Source organism: Drosophila mojavensis, unplaced genomic scaffold (genome assembly GCF_018153725.1).
Source record: "Drosophila mojavensis isolate 15081-1352.22 unplaced genomic scaffold, ASM1815372v1 contig_16, whole genome shotgun sequence".
Classification (NCBI taxonomy): Eukaryota; Metazoa; Arthropoda; class Insecta; order Diptera; family Drosophilidae; genus Drosophila; species Drosophila mojavensis.
The window spans coordinates 4,269,726-4,288,600 of NW_025318693.1; the positions used below are offsets into that span (position 1 = coordinate 4,269,726).

The window sequence follows — 18,875 nt, forward strand, 5'->3', positions numbered from 1 at the left end:
CAAACAACTAAATAAACTAAAAGCTGAGCAACAATAGCAGCCAAGCAACGACTAAGTGTGACTCAGTGCACTCTTCGCTTTTGAAGATTTATGAAGCTTCTCTACGGCCTTAAATTCTTGTATACAATAAACATTTAAGACAACTAGCCGACAGTCAAAAAAAGCTAAACTTATGCTCCGCTGTCAGCCGTCTGTGTGAGGCGCAAATAAAACTAAAAGTCTCTAATAAACAATGAAAAAAAAAAAAAAAAAAAAAATTAAAAAAAAAAAAAAAAAAAATTAAAAAAATAAAAACATCTTCCCAACTTTGCTAGTTTTGAGATAAATATACCTGCAAAAATACGGAGCCTAACCGAAATCAGTATTCCTCTCATTAAGCTCGAATATATCTGGTATTCAAGTTCCAATTTATTTGACTTGTGCTTTATGTTGTATAGAATCGATAATGGCTTTAAATTTGGTTGTACAGTGAAAGTATGTAATTTTGTACAAATAAATGTTTGTGTAAGACAAGAACTAGATTCATCAAGTCAAGCTGGGCACATGACTAGGTCACAAAATGCCACAAAAGAACAATTTGCTAATTGCGGCCAAAATAACAGCCAAAGCATTGGTGCTAAATATGTTTGACTGCATTAAGTATGCAGTAGATATATATACATATATATGTATATAGTAGTTGTATGCGATGTGCCATGTAATTGTATGTCAGAGTTGAACAATTATTTGCATTGCATTTGCAGTTTGGCAGCCCGAAAAAGCATTGCAATTTGCAGATAGATTGCGAGAGACAACAAGCAAACTATAATCGAAGGCTGCAATTGACATTTGGGCAGAACAAATATAAATCTGTGCTTATTGGCAACTGCTGGTCGATGCTTCAACATGTTTTCGTTTTTAATTAAATTCACTGGCAGCAAATCCATATGGATATCATTTCTGTTGCTAAACTGTGCCACAGCACAATTTAATAACAATTAATTACAAACTTTGTTTCTGCGTTAGTCTGCAATTATAAGCTTACAACAGACGCAGCTGTAGCAACGATATTGTATTTAGCACAGGTTTCGCAAAATAAGCACATTAAATATTACGTATACGCCGCGTGCACAAGGACAAACGCTCTCGCGCACAATGAGCGTGCAGTTGGTCTGCACTCATTGTTGGCGCTGCTGACAATGCCATAAAAGAAAGCCAGTAAGCCGCTGCCAGGCGGGCCAAGTTCAAAGTTCAACGAAAGACGCGATAGCAAACAAAAGCAGCCATTATGGTCCGTGGACTGTGGAAGAAGCTCGTTGACAGCCAGCGGGCTTGGCCGGGAGCTATTTGAATGCCGTCAGCAATTGCAGGGAAAATACAAAACAACAACTGAAGGAAAATGCAAGTTTTGGGCAATGAACCTGCAGGCAGCTGCAGCAGCAGCAGCAACAAACTTTTGCATTAAATAATCATAAATAACTTTGTTGTGCGGTAATCGCATAGTTGCAAGTTGCTGATGTTGCTGTTGCCCATCGACCCGCCGGCAACTTGCACTTTTCTTTTGTTTTTTATTCCTTTTTTTTCGCTTTTCAGAGCTTTGTAGAAAGTGCATAACGCATTAGGCCGGCTGCATATGTGGGGGTGAGTGGAATCGTTGCCAGCTGCTTGGCTGCGCTTAATTGAACTAACTCGCAACTGGCGAAGAGTCTGTCTGGCAGGCAAGCCAGTCAAGTAGAAACTCACGAGCCTGACAGCTGACGTCGCGACTTTGGTCGTGAGAAATGAAATCAATTGAGTTGCCAGCGTCTAGCGTCTGGCGTCTAACGTCTGGCGGCTGGTGTTGCCGTTAAACAAACTCGAAGTGCAGTTCGGTGTGGCATAATTAATCAGTGCAACATTTGAAAGTCAAAGTTGGCGCGGTCAACGATTGAGTTGCTGTTTGTAAAATACAGAAAAGAAAAAATGAAACACGCCTAGGACAGCGGCTGGGCTGCGACTACTTGACATTTAATTGGCATTAATTACCTGTATTTGTACTTTGCGGCCAACTGGCAACTTTCACTATCGCCTACGCCACAAATGGCGAACGCAGCGAAAGAGAGCGAGAGATAGAGAGAGCGAGCTAGTGAAACCTCAATTGACAGTTTCAATTAAAGCAGTAGCAGCAGCAATATTGCTTATCGCTTGTTTATCTAGCTAACGGCCACTGGAAACACCCGCCAGCAACAGTTGCATCCTGACAGTGCGCTGTCGCAACCGTTGCATTGGGTGCGCGCACGCGCGTTTTTGCTGCGTTTTTTATCGCGTCGCTTTTCACACGCACTGCAAAATGCTTTATTGCTGTTTCGGTTGCTGTTTTTTCTTCTTTTCTTTCTTTCTTTTTTTTTTCGTAATACTTTTTGTGCAATTTGCCTTAATGTACATTTAATGCTGACAACAACAATGGCTGGGCCTCTGCTGTCAGTTTATGGCATAAACTGTGAGTGACATTTTTCTTCATTAAATTAAACACATTGTCAACAGCTCTTGTTTGGCAGATGCTGCTGCTGCTGATGTTGCTGTTGCTGCTGCTGTTGCTGCTGCTGCTGTTGAGAATTTGCCCTTGTGCCAGCGAATGCAATTTTGCAGCTTGTCACAGGGAATGCAGCCCAGATAGTTTGAGTAGGAGCAGCGCTTGCATGTCTGACTGGCATCAAGTCATTTGAATAGCCGCCACTTTGACCATTTAGCACTTAATAATTTGCTGCCCACCAAAAACCAACAGCGGCATTAATTAATAGCCAGTTCCGCCGACACATGAGCGCCGCCACAAATTGGTTCTAGCCACTGGCAGCAATATATTGTTATGGTGCCACGTGTGTTGCATGTGGAATGAGGTGCGACAGAGCATAGATGAACTCACATGTATATACATACATATATATATATTTGAGGGGACTCTTGAAAAACTCCAAATATATTTTTACAAATATTTTTTACAGACAACAGAAATTCAAGTTTCGTGGGGCCAAGTAGCAGCAGCAGCAAGAAGAAGAAGAAAATCGGATAACGAGATAAATTTGTCTTGCTTTGTTTGACTTGGAGTGTAATTTTGTTAGAAATGGAAAGTTTTTATTGTTGTTGTCATTTATTTCAAAGCAAATCTCTCAGACTAAACGTTTCGATGCAGCTGCCTTTTGCTTTTGTTGCTCGCTCTTTGTTTTTTTCTTTCTTCTTTTTCTAACTGAAAATCTATTCAATTGTCTGCCGACGTAAGTGCTTGTTTGTGTTCACATTTGTAATGTGAGTGGGAGAAAGAAATGCCAAAATATTAAAACAATTATAAAATGGTAGGCGTTTCATTCAAACATTTTTTTTATGTTTTTATAAAAGCAAGGAAAGGAGGCGGCTTGGATTTTAAATAATTGAACTAACAATTAAAATTCTTTATAAGAGGTATGTTATGTAAAGATTTTAATTATTAAATCTTAACTGCCAGAAACAAGCATATATGCTTAAAGTCGTTTCTTATGTAATATAGAAAGAAAACATTTAAAATCGATTATAAATATTTCAAAATCTGTCAACAATCTTAGAGTTCATCGTGCTAAGCATTGTAAATTGAAATCAAAATTAAAGTTAATGTCTGGCTGGCTCTGTAGTTCATGGGCTAATGGGCCGCTCACATTGTTTAATGTGGGGCCAATTATGCTGGTGTTTAATTAAATATGCTGCTAACGATGTTGCCGCTGCTGAAAGACATCGGCAATTGGCAAGTTGTGTTATTGTAGGGTTTGCATGCCATTTGCAGTCGATGGCAATTGTAATTGTGGTTGGCAGTGCTTCCCGGTGTTGCGACATGGGGCTCCCAGGCACCACAACGCCCCCTCCTTTCACTTCTTACCTGGCAGCGGCACAACACATTGTTAGTGGCAGTCGCCTCGGATTACAAGTGTTTTACATGAAGGCGTCTGGCAGGTCTTCAATTGGACTTGCAATTGCCATTGCAGTTGCTGTTGCTGCAGTCGTTGCCGTTGCCGTTGCATTTGCAGTGGCAATTGCAGTTTGCCTTCAATTACATACATACATATATATATATATATATGTATGCACAATTACTTTGAGTCTAGCTACAGAGAACCATGGGTGTTGGAGGCGTGTCTGGCGGCCAAGTTGCATGCCAAGATTCATTTCTTGCTTACGCATTTCCAAGCATTCTCTGGGAATACTGTGAACTAAGCAGCCCAATGGAAAAGTGTTTGTCTCACCTGCTTGGCTTGTGTTCCTGGCACGTTTGCAGCTCGTCTAGGTTGATTCGTTTCGTTTGCCTGCAAAGATGAAGCAATGCATAATAAACATTAATTTGATGATTGTCAAAAACAATTACAACTACAGCTACACTCGGCACAGTTCAATACCCTTGGGGCACATGCAATTTTTGGCCAGCGCACATTGCATGAAATCGAATTACCAAATGTTAAAACCGTTTGTCCGTCCACCCGCCCGCAACTTAACGGCGCCAAGGCTGGCCCATTGGCTCGGCTGGCCAAATACAAGCAATGACCCGAATTCGATGCACGTTGCGCTCGTGTTTCGTGCCTCCTATTGGCAATACCCGTCCTGGCATGCAACCAGCTGTTTCTTACGGCTCGAGTCTGCGTCTCAGCCACCTCAACTCAAGTCATGCCCAGCACATGCATATATACATACGTATATATGTATATATATACAGATATATACATTTTGGCATTTGGGCACATTTAATCGACACCTGAGAGTATCAGTGTCGTCGTCACAGCGAGCTGTAATCGAGCCGCCTGAGCTGAACATTTTTTATTGTCATACTCTCGAGTTGTTGACCAAGTTGCAGCCAGTTTATGCACTTGAACACTTGGCTTGGTGCGGACAAAAAGTAGAAGCTTTTATCAAGGCTAACATGCCAAGCCACAAGTGGTTTTTGCTTTTACCACTTTTAATAGTTGGCCATGGCGCACACTCGTTCTAGTGACCCGTCGAACCAACTACTCCGCTTCAAGTGCTTGTTTAAATCTAATTCTTATTGGTTTGCCAGCCAGTAATTAATTGTCATAAACAGAATAAATCAATTTTGCAATCCCACAAATTTGCATGAAGTTCTAGAGAATAAATGTAATTAACATAATCAATAAATTGAATTCGAACTTGAATGTTTATATCTAAAATTTCCATTTATTATCTCTATAAAATCTATAAATCTATAATTGGCAAGCTAAAGAAAATATGCTTAAACTTCCTAGTTAATTTAATAGAAATCAAACTCCAACTCAGTTTTTAAACGTATATTATATTCTGTTTATGATAAATTGTTGTATATTTATTATACATTCTGCAATGTTGCAATACATGATTTAATATTGAGAGAGATTTTAATATAAATTAAATAAATTATATATATGATTTAAAAGTCGAAAATTATACAAAATTCTCTGAATGATAAAGCTATGAGAGTGCCGTCATTAAATTGATCTATTCATTTAATTGGCTTAATTTGAATTTTCTTAAAAATTAAATGAATTATTTTCGATATTATATTAATAATAATACTAGTTTCTAATTCTAAATTAAAAAAAATAATAGTTTTAATTTATGTTACTTTGATAAATTGGCAACTTCCACTAAAAATAATCCATTTCAGCTTTAATCCGCCTTAAGGTCATAATTAAAATTTAATCATAGACAGCAGTGGTTTGCAGCGCTTTGCATTGCTCAGTCAAATTGTTGGGTGGCTGCGCCTGGTGGTGCTGCTAACGGCTGTTTAATGAACAGACATTCCATTTAGCACTTGAACCGCGGCTGGATCTGTTCATTAGCAAGTCGAGCGACAGCACGAGCAGTGGGCTGTTGCTTAAGCGTGCCGAGAGATACGGTAAGAACTGGATTTGGATTCGGAATCGAAATCAGTCATATATATTTAATTAATTGTTTGACATTCTCTCCTTCTCTCTCTCTCTCTCTCTCTCTCTCTCTCTCGTTCTCACTCGAGTGCAGTTAATGGCCCTGGGCTTTATAGTTGGTAAACTTTGAAATTGTTACGCTACGATGTGTATCAGTCGGGCATGGGTATGATACCTAGAATTAGATTCCGAAATAGGGCAGTTTAACGCCAAACGTTGGTTTCTATCGACGACAAAAGCAAGAGCTCCAAATTGTCTGTAGTCGCATATTCAGGAAGTTACTTTGGCTACCTTTTGTGGATTCAACAGAATTTCAAGAGCTCCAAATGAAGTACGTGAACCAGCCCACAGTTGCTGTTGTGAAAGAGGGTGTGTGTGTGGGGGGGGGGAGGCCGTTGGGGCAAGATGATAAAGCAAACAGTGAAGGTCATTACCGGAAAAACGGGTTTCTGTTGTCTGCACCACCGAAGTGAGTAAGCATTTAGCATTAAAATACCGTTGGGATTATGGCACTGAATATGCATGGGCGTTCGCCATAATGGCCAACGCTTAACGCTGTCAGTTGCCAGTTGCCGGTTGCCAGTTGCCAGTTGCCAGTTACTAGTTGCCTCTTGCTAGTTACTAGTTGTTGTTCCAGTTGCCCCCATCAAAAAAGGCAGCAGCAGCAACAGCAGCCGCAGCAGCAACAACAACAACAACTGCATCTGCATAAATTATGCGCCCAGAGACATTTGCAAATTGTCATTCGACAGAGAATCTACGACACGACGACGCAAATGATGTTGATGTTGATGATGATGATGATGATAATGATGATGATGGGGATGACATGGCAATTGAAGCCGTGTTTCAAGCCCACGCCAAGCCAACGCCTCAATGCTGTTAGCTGCTCGGTACGGAATATTGTGACCGCTGACACTTAACTGCATTTTGTAAAAGGCTAACGCCGGCTACTTGCATAAAGACGACATTACGACATTATGTGGCGTCGCAATCTTTAAGCTTAAACGAGAAGTGATAAACTAACTGAATTGATATAAGCTTCCAAATAATAATTAATGTATAATTAAAGCTATTCTCGTAATACAAAAAACTTGCATTCAAAGTTTATTGAACAATCCTGTTTGAAACCGGAATTTCAAATAGAATTTTTTGTAAACCATTCAGATCTGGGATTATCTGCAGAACGAGCACGTAGCAGAAGCTATTATCTGTACAAAATTTAAGCTGGTGATCGATTGTTTATCAAATGTGAATTTTAATTGATTTAAGTTGATTGATTGTACGAGCTTTTATTCATATTCTTATTATTTTTTGTAAATTCTCATAAACTCATGTATAATACGGAAAATTTATTCATAAAAGTCATATATGTACCAATAAATCTAGATCTATTCCAAGACAGCTTAGTTTAGAGATGACATTCATGTCTTTAAGCTGCACCCAATTATTAGCATAAGAATCAGACAGTTTATATGGACTTAAATAATCTGTAATATAGTTGCATCACGAATTATTAATCCTCGCTAGAAACGTGCTTCACCTGATATAATTTTGGAGCTCGAGTCAGCTCAAAAGAATTCTCGGACTTCTCGCTACTTAAGAGCTAATATATTTTCCATAATTTCGGGCTCTTAGCCACACAGATTTGTTTATGGCTCCTGCTAAATGTAACTGTAAGTGGCATCAATGGGTCGAGAGCTAGTCGCAAACCGGTTAGGCACTTCTTACCAAGAAGCAGCATGAAATGTCAGCTCTTATGATTGGTTATTTATGCGCAGTCAATGGCACAATCTCCCAAAAACCAAACGATGTTAATGTTGAGTGTTGGCTGTTGCCAGCCGTTGACTGTTGACTGTTGGCGGTGCCGTTCTTTTCTAACCGTTAACGGGGCAATGCAACAGCATTTGAAATGCAGACAGATGAGTCTTTGGACACGCTGCAACTTTCTACAAAAACGAGTTGAGTGGCATCATTTGCTTTTTACAGCATGGCTACGCCCAACAGTCCAGCTTGGTGTCCGCGCACAAGTCGCCCCACAATTGAATGCTTCAATGGAGCAGAAAACATTGGGTAGCAAAAACGTCGCGGCAACTTGCAACTTGCAACTTGCAACTTACGACTTACGACTTGCTCGTCCCGTATGTCAGTTGCTGCTGATTTGCTGCAAATGTCACTGCAAATGAAGCTCAAGTTAATTTGCTTAAGCACTGCCTCGCCCGGCTGTCTGCGGGCCATGACCATTTCCACTTGAGCGTAACGCAATGCATGCTAATTTATGCATTAATTTCGGTTGATAACCAACAAAAGCGTCAGGATTTGGCGAAAGAGCACGACTTAATTGTGCGCGCAGCTGAAGCAAATTGCAATTTAGCCAGACAATTAATTTGTCAAAACTAAACCGGCTCGTCGTGGAGGCTGCGGACTGTGTGATCAGTGCCAGTGCCAGTGCCAGTGCCAGCGGCAGTTGCACCACCGCAGCTGCTGCTCCGAGATAACCATAGACTACTCGGTGGCAGGTGTCGCAACTTTCACCTTGACCGGTTGCCAAATTGGAGTCAAGCATCCGCAGCCTCGACGTCGTCACAACTCTATGCCAAATAATAATCACTTAGCTAAATCTGACGCATTTAATTAGATAACTTCGCTTCGAGAGCCGGACTGGTGATGTATTCAGCTCAGTTTGAGCTTCAACACAAAGAACTTCCCTTCACAAATGTGAGCTAAATGCGAATCATTTGCTTATTTGCATTTCAAAGCTGGCCAAATTGAACAAAGACAACTGCAAAAGGCATTGAAAATCTTTGCCTTTTGGTACCTAATTAGCGGGAACGCATTGTGAGCATGATAAATATTCAAAGATACGGCAATATAAATGAGAAAATCGAAATGCGAGATACGAAACACGAAATGTGATCACAGCATGAAAGTTGGAAGCCGAACGAACATGTTGTTGACTAAACAAATATCCATTATTGATCGAAAGTTGAACGAACTGCGTAAAGATTGTAAATTGGCAGCCCTGTAGCTAATAATTATGGCTGCGTATAAGAAGCAGCAAATTGATGGAGTGCTTCTAGGCCAGAAACAAAATAATTAAATGAACATACAAATTTCCTACAATACGATTTTCAAGCTAGCATATTCTGCAAAGCTAGCTTAAGATTTTAGCTTAGTCTACTTCTTTTATATTGTAAATAATTCGGACTGTATACCGTTGTATGCTCAAGAAATCTTTACCCTATAAAATTAGTAGTTTTATATTCTTGATCTTTGATCAACCTCCTTTCAGCCTTTTACTATGCAAACTTTTCATTTTGATGCAAACTAGATTAATTTTAAGCGTATTATATTCGGATTGCTTACATATTAAGAACCGTATCATTCAGTCACATAACTGCCATTAAACAGAGGATTTTAAAGAGAATGTAGATATTATGGTTACGTTTCCCAACATATCGCTCTCAATATAGGACAACGTTATGATATGGCATTTAGGAATGACACATTTGATTAATGGTTGCAGTAACCTTTTCACTCAAATATTCGTATTCACTTGTAAATGAGATCGTGGAAACTGTTTAAAGTTAACTGCTTAGGATTCACACACTTATGCAATGCAGGTAAACGCAAAGTGTTTTTAGCAAATGCTTTTGTTTAGCTAAACCGCTATTAAGATGCCGCTGTGAGCAGCAAGTCACAAACATTGCAAAAATGTAATAAAAGACTTCGAGATGACTGAGAAGAGATGTGCATATAATTGTGACGCTCACTGTGCGCGGCAATGGCATAGTTAGCACGGCTCACTGTATGTGACTGAATACATATGTAGATAGCTCGAGGTAGATACAAGCTAGAGGCTGGTTGCCCCAGCACCTCCAACTTAATTAAACGCCCATGCATTGAAGAGGGAGAGAAAAAAAGCAAAAGTAGCGGATTTTTCAGTTTCATTGGCAGCCAGGCATGACGATTAAGTTTGGGGGTAGGGCAACGGGAACGGAATCGACCCAGCTGCCAGCGATGCACAAGAAACTGGGCTTGAATTGGGGCCATGGGCCATGTGGCATGTGGCATACCAATGCAGAAAATAATCATAACTCTAAATTAATTAAAAGCTTGGGCTTATATTGTACATGGCATCGAAATATTTTTCTCGCTTTCTGCCATCTCTGAATTGAGTTGTGGCTTTGTTGTCGCTGCCACACACTAAACATAAATCAAATGACGGTGAAAACCGTTAAACATGTGGCAAACGAATCATATGAGTTTGTCCCCTTCCCCCCATGGTGCAGCCACCCGCCTAATCAATGCATTTTTGTTGAGTGAAAATGTTTATATGCAGACGCCTGCATGGAAATTAATTTTCATTTTCTTGTCTCTGAGTTGTGGCAGAATTTACGGCGGGTAAGGGAGTTCCTCTTCGACTTCCTCATTTATGGACTTTGCCAGAGAGCTGCTTGAGGCTCACATGCAGCAGTTTTACATATATAATTAGACCTATATCATTATGTAGCCATGCATCTGATTCCCTCTATGTGCGTGCACCCCTTGTGGCTATTATTAGCTGCGCTTCCCGACTCCCTCGGCCCCTCATTGCTCATTGGGCTCCCTTAAGTGTTCAGTTCCGCTCGTTGTCTGTGCGACACATGCGGATGCTGATTGCGTATCAAAAAGTGCATTCGTTAGAGCTGCTGCAATAGGCGGCAATTGCATAATAGGAGCAAGAGTCTAACTAGCTGGAAAATGATGTCACCTTGTCAGCCAAATGATGATGCAATTTTCTAGACGGAAGAGTTCACCTAATTGTAATAGACAGCATCCTACAGGCTATAAGAGGGAGAAACGTGAGTGACAATAAAGAAATATATATTTAAATGAGACTTGCTAAATTGACAAACGTAGCTGGATGCTGTTTTATATATTTCTTATGTGAGAAATTAATTTGTTATTCTAGATAAATTTCCTGACAATTTACATAAGGAAATTAAGCTTGAGTGGAGTCAATACATATGTATGCATATTTCTTCTCATTTGAATAAATACTTTAAATACACAAACAAAATTGAGGCAGATTTCGTTATTTGCACATAATAATTGCACAGTTAAACCGTTGTTTCTCGAAGCTTTTTACAAAATGATGCGCTCAATTGTCTAAGCAATTCACATTGCATTCACTGTGCTATAGGCCAATGATATTGGCTACGCTTTCATTGCAATTTAGCTAATTTGAATAGCAAACTCCCTCGCTCAAGTCAATGGGCTTTGGCTTTGACTTTGCATTGATGACATAAGTTTGTACATAATGTACATCAACGTTCATTGCCATTGCTTTCACCTCAAGTGCACAGACATTGTTAAGGCTGTTGTCGATATTGTTGTTATTGTTGTTGTTATTGTAGCTGTAGAGGAGGCTCGCCTAACATTAGCCCCTTGTGCATTTAACATTGAATTAACAGTGCTCACGTCTTCAGCACATCATTGACCACGCATTCATCTGCGACCTTAGCCTTCGCATAAGCAGCAAAATGAAACTAGAGTCTCAGATAATCGACGAGGGAATACCCCATATAAAGCCATCGCTGTCTTTGCACTTATACGAAATACATTACATCCCAAGATTGATGACCGTTTCTCTTTTTATAAAATGATCGATTGTGATCGATTTTCAAATGAGAAATTTCCACAAAATCATAATACCCTTTATTCCTCAAACATAGGGTATACAAATCGCCCAAGGCACATGCAAACGACGCACATTATTATAATATTATTAGAAATTACCCGGAGGCAGCATAAAGCAAATTCAGTTGTTATTTGCTTTGCAGCTACGGCTGAGGCTGAGGCTGCGGCAGAGGCTAATGGCAACGATGTTTTACATATTTATGGCCCGTTTCTGCGGCTTCGACTTTTATATGCGGCTGGCTTTACAGTAGCCCGATATATATTTGATTGTAAATTTGTAGCTATACAGCTTAAGCTATGCGCCTTTTGACCTCGTCATATTGCAAAATATGCCGTTGAATCTATTCAGTTTTTGCAGCAGGCGGTAAATTTATTGTTGAATTTGTTTTGGCTGCCTTTCGATGGCTATACAGAGTCTAGCGGTACAAACCGGTCAAGAGCGCGATAAAAAACATTTATGGCGATATCGCTTAGCTGCAGAGCAGCAGCAAAAAGGCATCGCTAAGGCTAAGCTGAAGATGAAGTCAAGCAAAAAGTTTGAGCTGAACTTTGGGGCCATTGGCTGCACAGTGCAGGCATTAGACTGGTGTTGGTGTATATGTAATGCATTTATGTACACATATACACATGTGCTATATGTAAATAGACTGAAAAACAAAAATAATAATAATAATAATTGCACATATGACCTTTGTTTTAGCTGAAGCCAAAGCCTTCCCCTTGAATGTTGCTGCATTGTTTATTTGCTTGCATGTCTGGCAATATGAAAATATTTTGATTGTCTGGCCTTTGTCAGTGGGAAAGAGCTTGAGCGCGAGCTAGACACATGGCACGCATGCAACACTGTGCGCATAAACAACGAATCAATCAAGCGACGCCACCGACGCCATCTTCGGTCCGTGCGCATGCCCAGAGGCGCCAAGCTGAGTGCAGTTCTTCTATAAGTGGCTAATTATGTTAGATGGCCCTGCGGCTGGCCATTAGAGGGCAAACGCATTTAATTGTAATAAACGCTGAAAACGCAGGCATTATAAAATTATTATAATATGTAGTGCAGAAGCTACCAGATGAGAGTATCCCATCGATGACGATGCAGATGCTGTTGGCGATGCCGATGCCGATGCCCATGCAGATGCAGTTGAGCTTGTGTTACTCGCAAGCAATTGAAAACATTCAAGTGCTAGCTGATCTGCATAAGTGAACGCCACGTAATAGATACGCAGCAAGCCAGATGGGATGTATCTGCATCTATGCACATGTATGTATATTCAAAAGTATCTGCAAGAACGCAAACGTCGATGGCCGTTACGGGGTCGTTCATCTTGATGGGAGCGTGGAAGCGTTTTGATGACTGACTGCCTGTAATGCGGAAAGCGCGTAGCACGCAAAAAATACGCCGATATATATGTACTTATGTGTACACATTTGTGTGTGTATAAAATATGCAAGTATCTACAAGATACTCTGGTGCGTTAGGCAGCTGCAAAAGCTGTGTCAAGTCGCACTCGCACACGCTCACAATGACAGCCATAGGATTTTTTTTTTTTTGGCTCGGCATAATTTGCTCAGTATTCTCCATTGGAGCTCGCCAGCCAGTCTGCGATCTGTGTGTGCTCATGACAGATATAATAATGAGCAGGAAGTTTCAGAAAATGCCAAAATCGGCTTATAGCATTAGGCGTCAGTGTTATGTGACACACAGACAGACAGACAGACGGACACACTGACTGGTAAACAACGAAGCCTAAATTGAAACTTAGCCGAGATGATTTGGTGATAATTAAAAGCGAAAACTGTTACAAGGCTTTATTTGTCGGGTTGCATAAGCAGGCTGCATCTGTATCAATTACACATTCCCACTAATTGCAGCAAATAAGTTTCGATCATAGTCAGTTTGGTTATTTAATCAAATTAAAAACTTTTTCAACGGCTGCCAATCAAATGTGAACCAAAAGATATTGAAAGCATATCATTCAATTGAATCGGGCTGCAAGCGGAAGTTGAAGTTTAAATTCATATTTTTCATTATATTCATATTCGCTTGAGATGAGGTTTTCCAATAGCTCAAAAACTGCGGAAGTCTGTTCAAATTTGGTTGCCCAGTAGCAGTGGGCAGGCGGGCAGGCGGGCAGAGGTGGGCTGGGCAAACGGGTTTTCAATATTTAATTGCACAAAATTGTAATTGCGCTTAATTGTTGCGCAAACAAGCCGGCTACGCTGACTCAATGCGTGGAGATTTTTGTATAAACATTTATACATATATATATATATGTGAATATGTATATATGCATGTCTATGTTTTTCTTATAATTGGCTCTGGCAAGTTGTGAGAAAAACCAATACTCAATCTTAATCTCACGTGGGCATTGGAACGTGGTGCTGGTCATGTCACGCAATCGCTCACGATATGTAAGCCTCTGAGTGAGGCTCTGACTCAGCGGAAAATGCAAGGGTTACAGCTGTAGATGGAGTGCGAGTGGAAGTGTCTGTATTTTTAAGACTGTCCACAAGATTTTCTTTAACTTTTTACTTCATCTTATAAGTAATACGAAATTCTTGTTTGCTGAAAGTTTCACTTGTGTGGGATATCTATATAATAATCTTTGGCAAATGTAAGCACACTTATCAGATTTCATTTTATTCGGACATGAAGAAGAAATATTTGGAGAGTGTATATTATTAAGAGTTGTGAGTCTTCTATCTAGTTTACTAGAACCACATTTGATGCAACTGACATGCTTAAATCTGTATTAAAATGCGTCTTTTATCTTATTTTAAGTCACTTTTATTTCCAGGCAGGCGTGGGGAGAGCAGCGTTGCAGCGCACGATTCAAACAGGTTGCACAATCGCAGAGAGACTGTTTGCCCGTGGCCAGGCTCTGCTACTACAGCTACGTATGCAAGCAATTGTGAAATGCATTTAGGCTCTTAGCACCCACACACAGTCACGTCACGAACAATGCACATATTGCAGCGCTGCACTCTAAACTACTTTCAAAATGATTTCACTTGCAGCAGCCAGAGAGGGCGCAACACACCTTAAAATTGCCCGCCCAACCTGAGCGGGCCAAGACGCAGCCAACTATTGCAATTTGTAGAACGCGCTGAGAGTGTATTTAAGCTGTCGACAGGATGAAAAAATTGTGGTAAAATATTTAGAATTATCTGAGGCAAATTTGGAAAGCGGCGCCAAGGCTAGCTCTATGCTGCGTGCTGCACGTGCTGCACAAGTCACATGAATCACGCGATCGATTCGAAAGGGGCCACTAAATCATGGACGGACAGAGTTGAAATTGCTGGCAATCTGGCTAAAAAACAAAAGCTTAGGCGAAAGGAGCGTGACTATGAAGGATTTACACATGGCTATAAATCGTCTATATATTGCGAGGGGCAACATTGCCCTGCAACATTGGAACAGCAACAACAACAGCAGAGCTGAAACTGCTGCAACAACAGCAACAGCATATGCCGGCAATCGGAGTTGTTTTTCTTATTGATTAGTCGATTTTATTTACGTTGTCCGAGCTGTACGGTCGCATTGCTCTTTTGTCGGCTTGCAAAATCGTGGCTTGTAATTATTGGCCATTATTATTGGGTCTAGCCATTCACCAATAGCCGGAACTGTAGCATCGACGCTGTTTGCACGGCGCTGTCTGGCCAGCTAACTAGGAAACCGGCAGCAACGTTGTTCACGCTTCAATGAGTTAATAATCGATGCGGCTTTGTTGGCTGCTGGTTGTTTCGTCAATTATGCGAATGAAATTGCAACAAGTGCAAAAATGAATTCAATTAGAAACCGGAGAGGCCACAGCCTGTTCCCAGACACTTGAGCAATACCCAGGCAATTCTGCCTCGATGCAAATGACAGCTGCTTTGCTTTTACACTGAATGGCTAATCAAAGAAAAAACAATTCTAGTGAAAATCAACGGAACTATGAAAGAGAATGTTACCAATACGGCGAGAGAGACAGAGATACACAGAGTGAGAGAGACGTAAACCTGTTGTACCTTTAGTCACCAAAATTGCGACGAAAATTATAATGAGCAAGTGAGTAGGTGAAATGTTCGGATGTGTGAAGCGGCGATGAAATCACGCCGAGAGTCGCCAACCGCAATTCAAGGTTGCTGGTATTCGTAAAGCCAAGACCCAAAAAATAAACTTAGCACCGCTAAGTTGTCAATATGTTAGCCAGGCTCAAAGTCATTTCACAATTAGCCAACGTCAACAATAAATAATATAAAGCCACACGAAAGTCAATGGATAAAACTATACTATTCAAAAGTTGTTCGACTAGAAGATACCCTGCGCAAAACATAATCGATAGCACTGCAATTATTTGGTTATATTCACTCGCAAGCTTTGTTAAGAAGTTGCGAGAGCAATGAGAATTTCGAGTAGGTAGATAGTACAATAAGTTTATCTTTTACATTTACTTTTTCCATTACCAATCCAAGCTATCTGGCCCATTCGGTTGGCACTTGCAGGGTACCAAAATTGAAAGTGATTTCTTAGGGCCAGTCATGCAAGACGACGGCGATAAAAAGAAAACATGCAGCTTAAAGATACAAACATTTTGTTGCTTGCCGAAGTGCAGGCAATAAACTTTACGTAAGCGACCAGTAGATGCGCCTGACAGTGTTTCGCCATGGAGCCGCGGTCCTAAATTGACAGCTCATATTTTTAATGTTTTTTTGGACAAAATTATGACAATTTGCTGCCGCTGTCAGTTTTGTCAAATGCGTATCTATCGACACAATTCGTTGACCCACATGTGGCTGGGTCGACAACTGCTCGGACGGACAGAGTCATTAGGCAGTCATTACAGCGAGCCAAGAGAACTGAGAAATTGAACCCGAGAGACGTTCAATACGATGTGAGTTCGTAATGCCGCTGATCGTCAGGCATTTCAGTCGAGGCTCGAAGCGGTTTTACTGTTCTTTTTGATTGATATGCTAAGAAGTGGCTTTCAGATTGTATCTCAATATATGTATGTATCTAAATCTGTAAATGTATCTGTATGCTGCCTCAACCTCATTTACAGTTGTGCGCCGGCTTTGTCTGGTTGCTAGCCTTTCTCAATAGGCATTCATTGTATTGTCCGCAGCGGCTTTTCTTCCGCTTTTAACGGTTCATAATTGAAATTGTAATTCAATTTATATTGCCTGGCTGCTTTGTTTGCAACACTTTGCTACACTTTTTCAATTATATTCAATGCACATTGGAAAATGTCTGCTCGGCTCGAAAGTGTTGCCGCGAGTGAAAGATGCAATCACAGCTTTAGCTCCAGATACATCGGCATCTGCATCTGTAGCTGCAGTTCACTCTCGCGTTCGCCTAAGTAACTGCGCGAATAAATTCGATTTGATTGTGTTTGTTTTCTCTTGTATTTGTTTGCTGTTTAATATTAAATTTCATGCACTTACACCAACTGCACAAATAAATGGGAAAAGGCACTGGAAGCAACTGAAACTGTTTTACAATGGCGTCTCTTGCAATTAAGAACGCTTTCATTTTTCACTTTTCTTCTTATACCGCCTGGCATTTTCTCATTCATGCCGAAAATCGTAAAACTTTTACTGAATATAATTGAATTAAAATTAACACACCTACAGCACAGCCAAAGATACAAATACAAATACACATCCAAGATCTGTGCACGCAGATCTTGAAGAGCATCTCGAGTGTAGCTGGTAATGGCTACGTATATAAAATGTTATAATATTATTTATTGACTGCAAACGCAAGTTAAGGTGAAATTGTTCACTCGCATGGTTTAAAAATATATACATAAAAATTTATACATATATAGATGAATGTATATATGTAGTTATTGAAAAGACCCCTATTTCCCCATTCCTAATGGAAGTACATGAAGTGTGTGAGCTATTTTCAAAAATAGAATTAAATATGCCAGCAGACAGCTTGAAGAGTTTTAAGAAAACTGAATCAATGCAATTGAGAATTTTTCCATCGGTCGCATTAAGTGCCTGAGCTGAAGCTGAAGTGATAAGCCCCCAGAGACAATCGCAGCCATATTAATAATGGGGGTCGTCGGGCTGCTGCTCGTAAGAGTTTTCCCTCAACTATTTACAATTTCATATTGATTTGTATGCAGTGCCCCATTTCTTTTGTGTAGCGTGGCTTGAGATGGGCAGAAGGGGGCAGGAGGATGGTGGGAGTGTTTCCATTATCAATAGATGCATAATTAAGTGCAGGCCCCCACTTTGACCCCGACTCGAAAGCTGAGGGTTAGGCTGATGTAACCGAAGCGACCAACAGCTATGCCACACCGGTTGCTGCACGCGTTTTGCATGCGTTTATAAACGCTTACGCAACAGTCGTCAGTCGCCCGTCGTAAGGTGTGGTTCGTAGAAAGTGTCGCCACATTTGTGGCATAAATTAACTAATTTTATGCCAACTCTTCAAAGTCATGTGGGCCAACGAGCAGTTTAGCTCGAATTATTTATTGATGTTGATATACAAAAACAAAGAGCAGCAATTGCAATTTTCACCTTTCGTTCTCCACCTTTCAATCAAGTGAGAAGCTTAAGGTCTTTTGATTAATATGTAGTCAGCGCTTGCTGATTTTTTTTTTCCGTTGTTTGTTTTTGGCAATTGATTGTTATGCGTTTTTAATGCCACTTTGCTTTAAAAAAAAAAAAAAAACTCGAAAAGGTGTATATTATATAAGCCCAGTATATGCATATATGTATATATATTAAATATAAATCACGTGTTTGCATGCGCACTTTAAAATTTTGCTGCGTTTTGGAATTTTGCCTTTTGTTTGAATTTATAACGTTAACGTTACTTTTGTTTTTTGTTTTTGCTAAAAGTATACATACATATATGTATATAAAAAACTAAGAAACAAAACTTTCTCCCTCGCTTGTCGTGCCAAACTTGACGCACAAAAAGCAACAAGAAAAACAAATACGAAAAAATGTAAAAATATATATGTATATGTGAAGAAATGTACAACAAGCAGATGATTTACAGCATAAATAATGAAATGGTCATTGGGGGCTTTGAGTTATTTGCCAAAGAGTCAGCGAGACAACACGTCCATAATAAATAATAATAAAAAAAAAAAAAAACGCACACACACAAAAATAACAAGTGTGAGACAGGAAACCGAACATTATTGAGAAAGAAATTATCATATATGAAAACGAATTCGCATTGATTCGCAATTATTTAACGCTGATAAGCGTTGTCCGATTTATATATAGATATATGTATGTTATCTGCTTGCCTAATGAGTTAGGCATATTGAATTAATTGAAAATCAAAGTATAGTT

The 18,875-nt window shown here is 40.0% G+C and overlaps 1 protein-coding gene across 2 annotated transcripts in view; it reads right to left on the minus strand.

Moving 5' to 3' along the window:
* The window catches only part of LOC6573467 (serine-rich adhesin for platelets), a 35,760-nt gene that overhangs the window by 14,042 nt on the left and 2,843 nt on the right, over positions 1-18,875 (minus strand). For both annotated transcript variants that reach the window (XM_015166935.3, XM_001999512.4), the window contains exon 2: positions 4,227-4,286. The gene's annotated coding sequence lies outside the window, so the exon portion shown is untranslated. The remainder of the gene's footprint in view (positions 1-4,226; positions 4,287-18,875) is intronic.